This window comes from Balaenoptera physalus, assembly GCF_965194825.1.
Source record: "Balaenoptera physalus genome assembly, chromosome: 12".
Taxonomy (NCBI): domain Eukaryota; kingdom Metazoa; phylum Chordata; class Mammalia; order Artiodactyla; family Balaenopteridae; genus Balaenoptera; species Balaenoptera physalus.
The window spans coordinates 61,017,365-61,033,157 of NC_138897.1; the positions used below are offsets into that span (position 1 = coordinate 61,017,365).

Genomic DNA, 15,793 nt, shown 5'->3' on the forward strand with positions numbered 1-15,793 from the left:
AAAATAGATGCCCACTCCCCCAAAAAATCATGCAGAAAAAAGCACTTTTAACCTCCTTATACTCCCCTCTGAAACTTTCCCCTTTATGCCAATTTCCACCCCACAGTCTAGCTGTATGCACCTGAGGACTCCATTAAATTTCTCAGTTACTTTTCCCTAGAAGGCAGGGACGAGCAAGCGTGGTTCCTTGAGCCCACACAGAGTAAAGAGTAAGTCTCTACATTATCAATTTAACCACTTCAATCATGTTTTCTTTTATGAAATTCAGTCCTGAAATTGTCAAAATGATAAAAACCATTCCCAATGGAGGAAATTTAAGTGTTTTTTTTTAATTTGCATGCAAATTTTATTTGGACCTGCCCATATCTGCTATGTCTATTAAGCTCTTATTTTTAGCTTCATTTTTGGTGAGCTAAGAGAACACAAACCTCTCCCCATCGAATGGCCTGAGTACCTCTCAAACTCAACTTTAATGAGCTGAATTGGGTCAAAATACATGTAAAGATTGGCCTTTGGAGAATAATTGCTACCAAGATGATATCAATAGAAAGAAAACTCCACATGTAATCCTACTGAAACCATACTTTATCAGAGCTGAAAGGAACCCTGGATTTCATCGACTCGAGTGCTTTGTGAAATGGGTTCTGTACTGTAGTGGAGGAGCTTGGGAATTACTGAGAGATAAAGGGATAGTTTAATGCACAGGACTCTGCTGCCCCTTCTCATCCCACCCTTAACTTTCACCTCTATCTTTCTTTTGAGAAAGATATGTTTCCATTGTTAAACATAAATTTGAAAAACAAAAGACCCCTCATTTTATAAGTAAGTAACAGTCCAGGGAGATAATTTGTCCAAGCTGCTTAATGGCATAGCCAGTTCAGAACACAGGTCTTCCCATCCCATGATACTATACTGCCTCATCTCCAAAAACAGCTTAACAGAAACCACTACACAGAGACAGAGAGAAGCTGTGCACATTTAACATATTTTTTTGGTAACTCAAATTCCTTTTTTTTTGTTGTTTACAAAATACTACTTACGAAAAAAATCAAATTGAGAGTCTGAGTTGATAAAGTAACCATTAGTCACATGTGGCTACTTAAATTTAAATTTTAATTAATTAAAATGAAAATTCCAGTTCCTCAGTCTACTAGCCATATTTCAAGCACTCGAGGGCTCCATATGACTACTCTGTTGACAGCACAGATATAGAACAGTTCCAGTGCCACTACTAAAGAAAGTTCTATTGGAAAGGAATGGTGTCGACAATATCTCAGCACGCCTAAACAAAACAGCACTTGATTCGTGTGTCACAAATGCCACCAAGAGATGCTAATCACCTCAATTCAGTATTATAATCCCTTTCAAAGAAGAATAGGGCAAGATGCACATTTCACTCCCCACTTTCTTCTATTTAGCTAAGAATTCAATTGTACGTCATACATAAACGTTGGAATTTATCCTGTCACAATGGAACACAGAGTCAGTCATGTTCAAGGAGAAAGTTTATATATGGGAAAAATGATTGTTCAACTCAATGCTAATATCTTTCCTAAATATAATTTTCATATGAAGCAAATAAAAAATGGGAATAACATTGTCAAGTTTTTTTTTAATAGGGTTAGGTGAGGAATCTAGGAACTCTACATTGATACTTTATTATTAAGCATTCTCCACAAAATCAATCCACAAAGTAGAGTTGGTTTTTTATAATTTAAGAGGAAATTCCTAGAGTAAGATTTATTCGAAGGTTACACACCTTTTTGACAATACTCCAAAGGACCATAAAACATTTGAGAAAATAATATTACCATTTTAAAGCAATTATACTCCAATAAAGATGTTAAAAAATAATAATAATAATATTACCATTAAAAAGATTTCAGTTTAATGTTGGGCCTGGTCCCAAGATAAGTCAAATTGCTTCAGAAATTCTTTGGGAGCATAGTAAAAGATAAATTAGTTCTTTAAGCATCAAGAGCATCTTAAAATGAAAAAGAAGGACTCTAAGATAAAAATGATATTAAAGACAGAAAGAAGGGGACCTGGGAATTTTACAGCAAGTCCTCATTTCCTGACATTACTAAGTATTACTTAAAGGTAAAAATAAAGCTTAGCACCTTTGCTTTTCTTGCTGGAACTCTTAACAAATATCACAGTTACCTTTCTTACTAAACAAGGAAATAGCCATTATTTAATACTTTTTTTTAAAACACAGTCAGGGGCTTCCCTGGTGGCACAGTGGTTAAGAATCTGCCTGCCAATGCAGGGGACACAGGTTCAATCCCTGGTCCAGGAAGATCTCACATGCCATGCCGCGGAGCAACTAAGCCCATGCACCACAACTACTGAGCCTGCGCTCTACAGCCCATGCTCTGCAACAAGTGAAGCCACGACAATGAGAAGCCCGGGCACTGCAACGAAGAGTAGCCCCCGCTTGCCTCAACTAGAGAAAGCCCATACACAGCAACGAAGACCCAACACAGCCAAAAATAAAAACAAATAAATAAATAAATTTATTTTAAAAAAAAAACCAGTCAGAATTATGATCTGATATTACAATATGGAAATGCCCATTCTAGGTAATGTTCTTATTAAAGTATGTAGGGCAGATTTCCTATGCACCTTAGTGGTTATAAGATTATATATATACCCATAAAGACTCCATCAAAAAAAACTGTTAGAACTAATAAACGAATTCAGTAGAGTTGCAGGATACACAATCAACACACAAAGATCATTTGCATTTTTATACAATAATAACAAACTATTGGAAAGGAAAATTAAGAAAACAGTCCCATTTATAATAGCATCAAGAAGAATAAAATACTTAGGAATAAATTTCACTAAGAAGGTAAAAATTTTGTATGCGGAAAACTATAAGACATTGATGAAAGAAATTTAAGAATACACAAATGGAAAGATATCCCATGCTAATGGATTAGAGGAATTAATACTGTTAAATAGTCCATATTACCTAAAGCAATCTACAGATTCACTGAAATCCCTATCAAAATTCCAATGGCTTTTTTCACAGAAATAGAAGTACCATCTTAAAATGTATATGGAACCACAAAAGACTCTGAATAGCCAAAGTAATCTTGAGAAGGAAGAACAAAGCTGATTTCCTGATTTCAAAGTATATTATTTCAAAGCTAGATTAATCAAAACAGTATGGTATTGGCACAAAAACAGACAAATAAACAGAACAGAATAGAGAGCCCTGAAATAAACTCATACATACACGGTTAATTAATTTATGACAAAAAAACAAAGAATATACAATGGGAAAATACAGTCTCTTTAATAAACGTTGTTGGGAAAACTAGAAAGCCACATGCAAAAGAATGAAAGTGGACCCCTATCTTACACCATACAAAAAATCAACTCAAAATGGATCAAAGACTTGAATGTAAGACCTAAAACAATAAAACTCCTAGAAGAAAACAGAGGGGGTAACCTCCTTGACAATGGTCTTGGCAATGATTTTTTTAACTTGACACCAAAAGCAAAGGCAACAAAAGCAAAAATAAACAGAGGGACTACATTAAATTAAAGAACTTCTGCACAGCAAAGGAAACCATCAACAAAATGAAAAGGCTAGTGAAGTAAGTCAGAAAAAGAAAAACAAATATCGTATATTAACGCATATATATGGACTCTAGAAAAACGGTACTGATGAACCTACTTGCAAGGCAGGAAAACAGACGCAGACGTAGACAATGGACTTGTGGACACAGGGAGAAGGGGAGGGTGGGAAGAATTGAGAAAGTAGCATTGACATATATACACTACCATGTGTAAAATAGATAGCTAGTGGGAAGCTGCTGTATAGCACAGGGAGCTCAGCTAGTGCTCTGTGATGACCTAGACGGGTGGATTGGTGGGGGCGGGGGGGGGGGGGCAGTGGGAAGGAGGCTCAAGAGGGAGGGGATATATGTATACATATAGCTGATTCACCTTGTATTGTTCTAACACAATATTGCAAAGCAATTATATTCCAATTTAAAAAATAAACTTAAAATAAAATATCCATCTAATATCAAAAAAAAAAGAAAAGGCAACCTATGGAATGGGAGAAAATACTTGCAAACCACATGTCTAATAAGGGTTTAATAACCAAAATATACAAGGAACTCATACAATTCAAGAGCCGAAAAGCAACCAAATTTAAAAACAGGCAAAGAACCTGAATTTTCCTTCTTCCAAAGAAGACCTACAAATGGGCACAGGTATATGAAAAGATGCTCAACTTCACTAATCATCAGGGAAATGCAAATCAAAACCACAATGAGGGGCTTCCCTGGTGGCGCAGTGGTTGAGAATCTGCCTGCCAATGCAGGGGACACGGGTTCGAGTCCTGGTCTGGGAAGATCCCACATGCCGCGGAGCAACTAGGCCCGTGAGCCACAACTACTGAGCCTGTGTGTCGGGAGCCTGTGCTCCGCAACAAGAGAGGCCACGATAGTGAAAGGCCCGCGCACCGCGATGAAGAGTGGCCCCCGCTTGCCACAACTAGAGAAAGCCCTCGCACAGAAACGAAGACCCAACACAGCCAAAAATAAATAAATAAATAAATAACTTTATTTAAAAAAAAAAAAAAAAAAAAAAACCACAATGAGAGAACCCTGTGGCTGTCCAGTGATTAGGATTCCGGGCTTTCACTGTCAGGACCCCAGGTTCCATCCCTGGTTGGGGAACTAAGATCCTGTAAGCCACGTGGCGCAGCCAAAAAAAAAAAGCCCACAGCGAGGTATCACCTCACACCTGTTAGGATGCTTATTACCAAAAAGCTAAAAGATAACAAATGCTGGCAAGGATATGGATAAAAAGGAACCCTTGTGCACTGTTGGTGGGAATGTAAACTGGTACAACCACTATGGACAACAGCATGGAGTTTCCTCTAGAAATTAAAACTAGAACTACCATATGATCCAGCAACCCCACTCTAGGTATATATACAAAGGAAGTGAAATCACTATCTTGAAGAAACATCTGTATTCCCATGTTCATTGTAGCATTATTCACAATGGCCAAGGTACAGAAACAACCTAAATGTCCACTGACAAATGAATGGATAAAGAAAATGTTATATATATAACATATGTGATATATATATCAGAGAAAGACAAACACTGCATGGTATCACTTATATATAGAACCTTTAAAAAAAAAAAAGTCAACTTATAGAAACAAAACAGAACAGTGATGGCCAGGGTCTGGGGATTGAGGGGAGTGAGGAAAATAGGGAAAGTCTGGTAAAGGATACAAATTTTCAGCTATAAAATAAATAAGGTCTGAGGATCTAATGTATAAATGGTGACTGTAGTTGATAATACTGTATTGCATAATTGAAATTTGTCTTTCATGTTTCCATCAATCTAAGGCACTCAAAAAAAAAAAGCCATTCAGATTATATGGCAAATGAGGAAGAATAATAAGCAACTATCAATACAAAATGCAAAATGAGGAAGAATAATAAGCAACTATCAATACAAAATGCAACAGCTCAAGTACAGAGAATGAGAAAATGAATAAAGTTGAAAATTACTTACAGATGTCATAGAGATAAGATAAAACTTTATAATGAAAGCTACATTTTGGGAATTTCATGTAATGCAATTAGAGGTATATTCTGGATATTCAGAGTTGTCATTTTATTGATAATGTTTTTTACTGTAGCTTAAAAGAAAACTAACTGAATCATTTTATCCACCTGTCTCTTTCATCAGGACAGATGATACTTCCAGCTCTCATTGGTCTCAAGAAATATACCATATTTCTCAACATTCTAAGTTTATGGTATCTGTAGGTTGGCATTTCAATGACAGCATATACCATCTCACTCTAGAGACCAGAAAAAATGGGTACATGCTGATTAATTTCCATATTTGAACCAGAAAGAAGAAACCTTTGTGCTAAAAGCAGCATATTCTGGCATTACTTAGAGCAGCTGGCATAACGCCTGGTGGGAATGCCTGTGCACAGTGGACATTAAAGGGTTTATAAACTTGCCTAATTGGCCTTGAGTCCTAGTTCTGCCATTTACTAGCTGTGAGACCTTGGGTCTCCCTTTCATCATCTGTAAAACAGCAATAACAATAGCTGCCTTTCAGGATTGTTGTGAGACCTAGAAATAATTATGTAGGTAGTGTATCTCTTATTTTTAAACTAGCCTTCTTTATCAACATAAAATATTCTCATGGCAGGAAGACAGTTGAACAGTACTTAGGAGGACAAAATGGCATTCATACTTGTTCATGTTGAAATAGGTTACTTCTGTTTTAGGCTAAGATAATCTCAGTTGTGTCGTTTCAAAGCAAATTCGTCCCTAAAATGTTTAGTGCATCTCCTTTCACTTCTACCATTAGATGCCCCTTCCTTTCAAGATAAGTTTGATGATGTAGCTGAAAGTGAAGTAATCAAAGGATTGAAAGTCTGTAATTCAGGCTTCATTACTTGTTAGCTCCATAAGCTATGGTCAATGACTTAACTTCTCCAAATTCTAATCTTCTCAACTACATAGTCCATATAATAACCCCTAAGCTGGTCTATCTCACGGAAATATAAGGAAAAAATGCACAATTTATGGAATGGTTCTTTTTAATCAATAAAAGCATCAACTTTTCCATATCTGGAAAATATTTAGTGAATACATTGAGAAAATATTCAGACTATTTAGTGAAACACTGACATTGACCAATTCACTCTTATGAAGATAATAATAGCAATGGTACATTGCTTTTCTAGCAAAGTAAATTTAGCAATGCAATTTTTAGTGATGGCAAGAGTATCTCACTTGAAATTAAGAGATTTGTGTTAATTTCCATTAATCATTTAATATGCAATAGTGCTTTATTCACTGTAATGTACAAATAACATACAATAAAATATATTCATTTATTTGTTCAACAAATATTTATTGAACACCTACTAGGTGCCACCACTGTTCTAGGCACTAAGGATACAGCAAAAAACAAATTATTGTTTAAGTAGACAGTATATCTTCACATACATAGTCTCATTTTGATACTCAAAATCACCACATGAGGTGAACTGGTGAGGCCAGAGATGTCAGTAGATTTTACCAGTATCAATAACAAGTTGTGTCAGCTTCAGTCCAGTTCTTCTGATTCTTAATACAGTTCTTCCTATATTCTCTGTGAAAATGTAAGTGCTGATTCTTTCAAGTATAGCACTCTAGGGACTTCCCTGGCAGTCCAGTGGTTGAGATGCCACACTCCCAATGCAGGGGGCATGGATTTGATCCCTGGTCGGGGAACTGGGATCCCACATGCCACACTGTCCCAAAAAATAATAATAATAATAAATACATAAATAGATAAAAAAAATTTTTAAAGTTAGTTTAAAAAAAGTATAGCGCTCTACTGGACAAGATTATACTATCCCCAGATGACCTAAACCCAGCTAGAAGAAATACTCATTCCTCTAAGTCCTGGGAACAACAATGATTTTGTAATGAAATAGTAAGACATTTAAATTAAAAGCTGCTTCCAGTTACTGCCCATTTTTCTGCTCATTCTATATAACAAAATTCCTTAACAGAATGATTTATATTAATTCTCACCATCTTCCCCCCCTCCGTTATCTCTTTAATTCACTCCAGTTAGACGTTTATCCTGCTACTCCATTAAAATCACCTGTGTTAAGATGACCAATCTGGTGCGCATTCATGTTATTCCAAATGTATGCATCATTGATGCAGTTGATTACCAACTGCTTGTTTAAGCATTTTCTTTACTTGGTTTCAGAAATTTCAATCTTGTTTCCTTTCCCAGATCCCCTTCCTTTGCCATCTTCCTATCTTTTCCCATTTTCCCTTTCCATTTTCCTTTCCTGGAGTAGAAGAATTAATGGCAGGCAGAAGTATGGAGGTGAGAAGAGGACATGTGAAGCATCTTGGCAGCACACCTACTGGTGTCCAGGATGTGGGATGTGAAGGAGTGAGGGAAGGAGCCACATGGAGGCATAATTTCAGCTTTCTCAACCATGCCCAAGAATGCAGGGGCACTGCAGAAGGTGGGGGAAGGGCCCCACCTGCACAAAGAAATATTGGCAAGTGCCTCCAGATTGATTAATAGCTTCAACTTATCTCCAACCAAAACCCAGTAGGTATTTTTCTAGAAACTGTTATCCTGATTCTAAAATTTATACGGTAATTCAAAGTACCTAGAGTAGCCAGAACAACATCATGCTAGGTGAAATAAGCCAGACAGAAAGATAAATACTGTATGATCTTACTTATATGTGAAATCTAAAATAATCAAACTCATAGAAGCAGAGAGTAGACTGGCAATTACCAGAAAAGGGAGGGGGAAATGGGAAGGTGATGGTCAAAGGGCACAAAATTTCAGTTGTGCAAGATAAGTAAGTTCTTGAGATCTGCTATACAGCATAGTGCCTAGAGCTAACAATACTGTATTGTATACTTAAAATTTGCTAAGTAGGTAGATCTTACGTGTTCTTAATACACACACAAAGGCACACACAAAATAATAACAATAATAGAAGTGGGAGAAAATTTTGGGAAGGTGATGGACATGTTTATGGCCTTGATGGTAGTGATGGTTTAATGGGTATATGCTTATCCCCAAACTCATCAAGTTGTATTCATTAAATATGTACAGCTTTGTACATGTCACTCATACCTCAATGAAGTGGTTTAAAAATAGAAAGAAGAAAGAAAGAAAGAAAGAAAGAAAGAAAGAAAGAAAGAAAGAAAGAAAGAAAGAAAGAAAGAAAGAAAGAAAGAGAGAGAGAGGGAAGGAGGGAGGGAGGAAAGATTGATTGATTTTGGAGTGAAACAGACTGGGGTTCAGGTCCCAGTTTTGCCACTTATTAGCCATGTGACCTTGGCCAAATCATTTAAACTCTCTGAATCTCACTTTGTTCATGTGTAAAATGAGGATACCACAGGAGGAATAATATGATGTCTGAGATTTTCTTTTTAACAATCCAGGTAGGAGTGGGCAGGGGTATGAATTAATCAAAACTGGCCATAGGTTGATAATTACTGAAGTTGGATGATGGATACACAGAGATTAATTATATCATTGTCTCTATTTTGCATGTATTTGAAATTTCTATAATATAAACCTTAGAAAAATTAATTTTAAAATATGAATGCCTCATCAGAAAAATGGATAATCAGAAGGAACTACTGATGATCCATGAAAGAAATATAAATGGCCAAACATTCTTAACTGTTTGCTTTCACTAATCTTTAAATATAAATTTACATACAAAGATAATATCTCTTAAGCGATGACCAAAAGTAAGAAAGAAGAATAAAGGTTGTGAACTGATCTTATTTGATTTCAAGCCTACAGTAATCATGATAGTGTGGAACTGACATAAATGAAGATATAATTCAATGGAACAAAACTGAGAATCCAGAAATAGACACATATATCTCTGTCAATTGTTTTCAACAAAGATGCCAAGGCAACTCAATAGTGGAAAAGAAAGATTTATCAGCAATTAGTGCTGTAATTAACTGGTTATACTTTTGGGAAAAAATGAACATTGACCTTTACCTCTATACAAAAGCTCACACAGGAATGTTCATATAAACTTTATATATAATAGCCCCAGACTAAAAACAACACAAATGTCCACCGACAGAAGAATTATAGTAGGAAAATTCTAAGAATGACCCCCAATAACCCACATCCTAATATACTCTCTTCTCTGATTATGAGCTGAACCTATGAATATGATTATGTGGCAAAATGGAGATTATCCAGGTGAACCAATTAATCACAAAACCCTTTAAAAGCTGAGTGTTTTCTCTGGCTGATGGCAGAAGGTGAAGTCAGTGAGACTGGAAACACAGGAAGGATTTGACACACTGTTGCTGGCTCTGAAGATGGAGGGGGTACAGCCTCTAGGAGCTGAGAGCCACCTCTGCTATCAGCCAGCAAGGAAACAGAGACCTCAGTCCTACAACCACATGGAACTGAATTTTGTCAACAATCTGAATGAGCTTGGAAGCAGTCTATTCCCTAGAGCCCCCAGATAAGAGTCCAGATTGACCAACAATTCCTTGCTTTGGCCTCCTGAGACTCTATGCAAAGAATCCAGTTTAGCCTGCCTGGAATTCTTACCTACAGATTTGTGAAATTAATTTTTTTTAAAAATAGTGTTGTTTTAAACTACTGTGTGGTAATTTATTACACAACAATAGAAAACTGATACATATTTTGTACCTGGAAGTGGGGTGTCATGATGATAAACACCTAAAATGTGACTTTGAAATTGGGCAATGGGCAGAGAGAGACTGGAAGATTTTGAGGAGCATGGTGGAAATCTTGAACAGACTGTTAGTAGAAATATGGACTTTAAAGATACTGCTGGTTAGGACCCAGAAAGAACTGAGTGGAACTCAGAGGAACATGCAATTGGAAACTAGAAGAAAGGAAATCCTTGTGTTGTAGAGACAGAACACTTAGCAAAATTATATCCTGCAGTTATATAGGAGAAAGGAAAATTCAAAAGTGATGAACTTGAATACTTAGGAGATTCCAAGCCAAGTGTTGAAGGTGTTCCCTGTTTTCTTCTTGCTGCTTATAGTAAAATATAAGGGGAGATAAATTGAGGAAAGAACTGCTAAGGAATCAGGACTTGCTGATTTGGGAAATTCTCGGCCTATCCAGATGGAAAGAGATGCTAAAAGTAAGAGATTGCTTCTGAAATCATGGCATTAAGAACAGGCTGGGCATGTAACCATACAACCCTTTGCCAAAACCCTGGAAAGATCAAAGGGTCAGAGTATTCAGCCACACAAAAGATCCTTCCAAGTGATTAAGCATGTTCCTAACAGATCTTCTCAATCAAGAGGGCCTTGAGAAAGTTTAAGAGCACTGCCCCTCAGCCAAAACACAGAGATCTTTAAAAGATCTGTGGATTTGGCTCTTGTCTGATGGGAGTGAATCCCCTTGAATTCCAAACAAGATCCATAGGTTTTTGAGAATTTTATATCAGCAGACACAATACCAGTGTGGATTGAACGGCAGAGAGTATAAAGTGAAAAAAAAGGCTGTCAAGTCCCCCAAATTCTACTGACAGGAGGAGGCTGATAAAATAATTCAGCTGTAAACACATGCTACCTTTCATAGAAAAGGATGATTCAAACTATTCGGTATAAAATAAGCTACAAGGATCTACTGTACAACATGGGGAATATAGCCAATATTTTATAATAACTATAAATGTGGTATAACCTTTAAAAATTGTGAATCACTGTGTTGTACACCTGTAACTTATATAATATTACTGTACATCAACTATACTTCAACCTTTTAAAAAAAGAAAGAAAAGAATGAATCAAAAGATGAAACAAAAGCCTAGAGAGCAGAATCAGAGCTCAGAGGATAGAGCCAAGAACCCAAAGTGCAGAGCTCGGAACCACCCATTATTGCCAGGCCTTGAACCTTTAATCAAAGAACTCTGCCTGGAGTTTACCTGGCTGGATTTTTTAACTGCTTTGGACAAGGCATTTAGATTTAGATGATGAGATTTGGGACTTTTAAGCCAGTAGAATTTATATGATGGAATGATACCATTTCGAACCTTAGGATAGGTTGAATGTATTTCACTTGTGGGACAGGCATGGATCGTTGTGGGCCAGAGGTTGGGTCATATTAGGCAAAATTCTAAGAATGACTCCCAATGACCTTCTCACTTGTATAACCTCCACTTTGAGTTTGGTGGGAACCTGTGACATGATGAACTATCACTCCCATGATTATGTTACATTATACGACAAAAGGGAGATTATCCAGGTGGGTCCAATCTAATCACAAAAGCCCTTTACAAGCAGAGAATTTTCTCTAGATGGCAGCACAAGGCAAAGTGAGAGTCAAAGGGTAAGAAGCACTCAATGTGCTACTGTGACCTTGAAGATGGAGGGAATCATGGGCAAGGACCAGAGAGCAGCCTCTAGCAGTTGATTTGACTCCTAGCCAACAGCCAGCAAGGAAACAGAACTGAATTCTGCTATCAAACTGAATGACCTTCAAAATGGATCCTTCCCGGGAGTTCCCTGGTGGTCTAGTGGTTAGGATTCAGTGCTTTCACTGCCATGGCACGGGTTCAATCCCTGGTGGGGGAACTGAGATCTTGCTAAACCACACAGAGTGGCCAAAAGTTAAAAAAAAAAAGAAAGAAAGAAAGAAAATGGATTTTCCCCTAGAGCTTCCAGATAAGAGCTGAGCCCAGCCAACACCTTGTTTTTGGCCTTCTGAGATCCTGAGCAGTGAACCCAGCTGAGACTGCTCAGACTTCTGACCTACAAAACTATAAGCTAATAATCGGTGCTGTTTCAAGCCATTATGATTGTGGTAATTTGTTATGGCAGCAATAGAAAACTAGTACATGAATAGGTAACACGTGGTATGTCCATACAACTGAATACAACTCAGTAATAAAAAAAGAATGAATTATCGATACACACAAAAAAATGGAAGACTCTCAAAATAATGACGCTGAGTGAAGGAAGCTAGGTAAAAATAAATAAGAGTACATGCTGTATGATTTCATCTATGTACAATTCTAGAAAATGCACACAACTCTATGATGCAGAAAACAGATCAGTGATTGCCTGGGGATAGGATGGGGAAGGGTGGTTAAGGAAGGTGGATTATAAGGGGCCATGAGAAAATCTTAGGAGATGATGACTGTGTTTATTATCTTGTTTCTGATGGTGGATTCACAAGTGTACACATAAGTCAAAGCTCATAAAACTGTATGTTATAAAATGTGCAATTTATATCATTATACCTCAATATAGCTGTAAAAATGTTAAAAGTAAGCCTCCTAGACAACTGTAGAAAAGATGTCCAAATAACATTTTCATTCAAAAGGTAGAAAATGCAGAGAAGCAGATTTTTTTAATCCTGTTAATTTAGCCTCCAGTTAAAAAATAAGTTGTGTGCACTATCTTCTATATTTCTATAAAAAGAATTTTTAAAGCTTACAATCTACAAAGAACAAAATGCTTCCTTTGTAACTCTTCTGAACTTGCACATTTTAGCTGCCTACTGTCTAGTAACATCATTACAGCCACTACCTAGAGTTAGAAAATAAACCAAAATTTAACCAGTATGTGGTTCCTGTTCTCCATTTCTCACATTGCTCAGTGATCTCTAAGTGATGTGCTTCTCTAAACTTCTGCATCACTTTCCATCTGTTCCCCAGCTTAGTGTTTACTGTATACTGTGGTTTGTTAAGCTCTCATGTTTCTTGCAGGAGTCTTGTCTATTCCATTGAATTCAAAAATACCTGAAGGCCAAGAGTCCATTCATTCATTCATTAAATATTGGCAGTTCTAGATATGCTGATAAGAGAAACATAAATTAAAAATTGTCCTACCTCCCATAATCTACTGAGAGAGAAGATGTAAAATCTATTGTTTAAAAAAAAAAAAAAAAGGGAGCCACCTACAGAATAAACCACTTTCTGATTTCATGATAAATGTGAGGAAAAACCTAGCTAGATAATCCATGTATGTGAAAAGTGGCTCTAAAAGCAAGAATAAAGGCTTTTCTTTAGGAGACAAAAAAAGGTGGATCACAAAATAAGAGGTGCTGCCAGGAAGACTGTGAATAAAGAGAAATATGCATATATATTGAATACCTTCTAGGTACCAGGCCCTACGCTAGGCACTTCACATATGTTATTTCACTTCATCCTCATAATAATCCTACAAGGTCCAAAGATTAGGCCTCTTAACCTCAAAAAAGGAAACAAAACAGGAAAACATAGTTTAAATAATTATTCAAATTCACTCAGAAGCTAAATATTAAGACTCAATACATAGGTCCAGCTGATCCCAAAGCCTAGATTTTTCCTGACAGAGGAAGGTCCATGAGCAAAAGCAGAGTCCTAAATTCAGGTAATAGCAAATATCCAGTTAGACTAACATTTAAGGCATATATGGGAATGTTGAGAGAAGCAGCTAAAAATCAAGCTAAGTACCATATGTTTTTCCTTAAAGATATTGACCAAAAATGATTTTAACACTGCAAATGACCATTCATTTGCCTTAGTCATCCAAAGTTATCCCATTGTTGTGTCACAGTTACCTGATAATTAGTACAAAGTCTAATAAGAAAAAGTTGGTGAAAAAAAATTTTCCTCATGGTCGCCACTCCTAGAGATCAATTTGTTTTTATATAGTCCCAAGAATTTGGACTGATACTGAAAAAGTCCAACAGGTTCACAGAAGCCCTAGAAAACCTAGGTTAACTCCTAGGAATATTTATAGAGGAAAATATTTAGCGTAATTATCATGGTATTCTGGTATTCTGACTTGCTTTCACGCTGGAGCCATGAATTTGGATTTCCTTGGCAGCACAGTGGCTAGGAATCTGCCTGCCAATGCAGGGGACACGGGTTCGAGCCCTGGTCCAGGAAGATCCCACATGCCACAGAGCGACTAAGCCCGTGAGCCACAACTACTGAGCCTGCGCTCTAGAGCCCACAAGCCACAACTACTGAGCCCGTGTGCCACAACTACTGAAGCCCGCGTGCCTAGAGCCTGTGCTCTGCAACAAAGAGAAGCCACCGCAATGAGAAGCCCGCACACCGCAACGAACAGCAGTCCCCGCTCGTGGCAACTAGAGAGAAAACCCGCGTGCAGAAACAAGACCCAACGCAGCTAAAAATAAATAAATAAATAAATAAAGAGTTTTTTAAAATAGAGCCATGAATTTAATTAAGACCCTCAACGGAGTTTTGGGTTGGTCTATACCCTGATAGCAGATAACCATGGTGCATTAAATAATTTGCACCTGTACTTACGTTACTTAATCTCTCTAACAATTTGAACAACCACCTTCAAGCCCAAGTCTGTATCTTGCAGAAGGGCTTCCTTAAAAATGTAAATTTAAAATGGCTAATCTGATTGAGGAAAATACAATTGCATGGTAAATGTGCTAACAGCTTATGTCAAAGGGTTTAGCAGGTTATCTGATTCTGAGTGATTCTGAGTTGCACTCAGGCTATCAGTTCAACTAATGTCACTAAAATCTCTAACAAAAAATATTGTGTTAATAATCCAAGACTGATGATATCACATATTGAGAAAGGTATGTTTGGATGACTACATATGAACCATTCTAAATTTGCTTCAGGCCAAACAGTGGATCCTCTGATTAGTAGCTGATGAGCCTATTAAGATCTCAGGTTCATTAGCAAACATGGTACAACATAAAAGTGTTTTAATTTAGGAAACAGAATAGAATTCAAGTCTTGGTTCACTTATTAGCCATGTCAGCTCGCCTCTATGAACGTGTTCTCTCATTATAACTACAACTTCATATGACTGCTTTGAGAATAAAGTGATATAACTGAAGTAAAAGAACTCGGATAACCAGAAAACTATGCCAACAGCGCTGTGGTGCTTCCCAGCATGTGGTAAGCCAATGGTACATGATATGTCAAATGAGGTGAATTGAGCAGCATCTTCAAGGAAGGGAAAGCCATTGAAGGTGATTATAATCCTCCTCTGAATCACAATCAGTACAAAATCCAATGTCTCACTGAAGCTAAAAACACAAATTCGCTAAATATATGTCTCTAGAGTACTAAGCCTGAAAAGGTAAGATTTGGGGGCCTACAGTTTTCTGGTAAGAGTGAGTTTGAGCCATAGAATTTGGATGACTAGAACAGGACAAGGTAGATAGAGCCTACAGCGAGGATAGAGCAAAGGCAGCAACTAAAGCAAGGCTCAAAGTTAAGCCTCTGATATTCACATACTCAAAGAATGAAC

The 15,793-nt window shown here is 37.1% G+C and overlaps 1 protein-coding gene across 3 annotated transcripts in view; it reads right to left on the minus strand.

Moving 5' to 3' along the window:
- The window catches only part of METTL4 (methyltransferase 4, N6-adenosine), a 393,372-nt gene that overhangs the window by 345,180 nt on the left and 32,399 nt on the right, over window positions 1-15,793 (minus strand). The gene's annotated exons all lie outside the window — the stretch shown is intronic.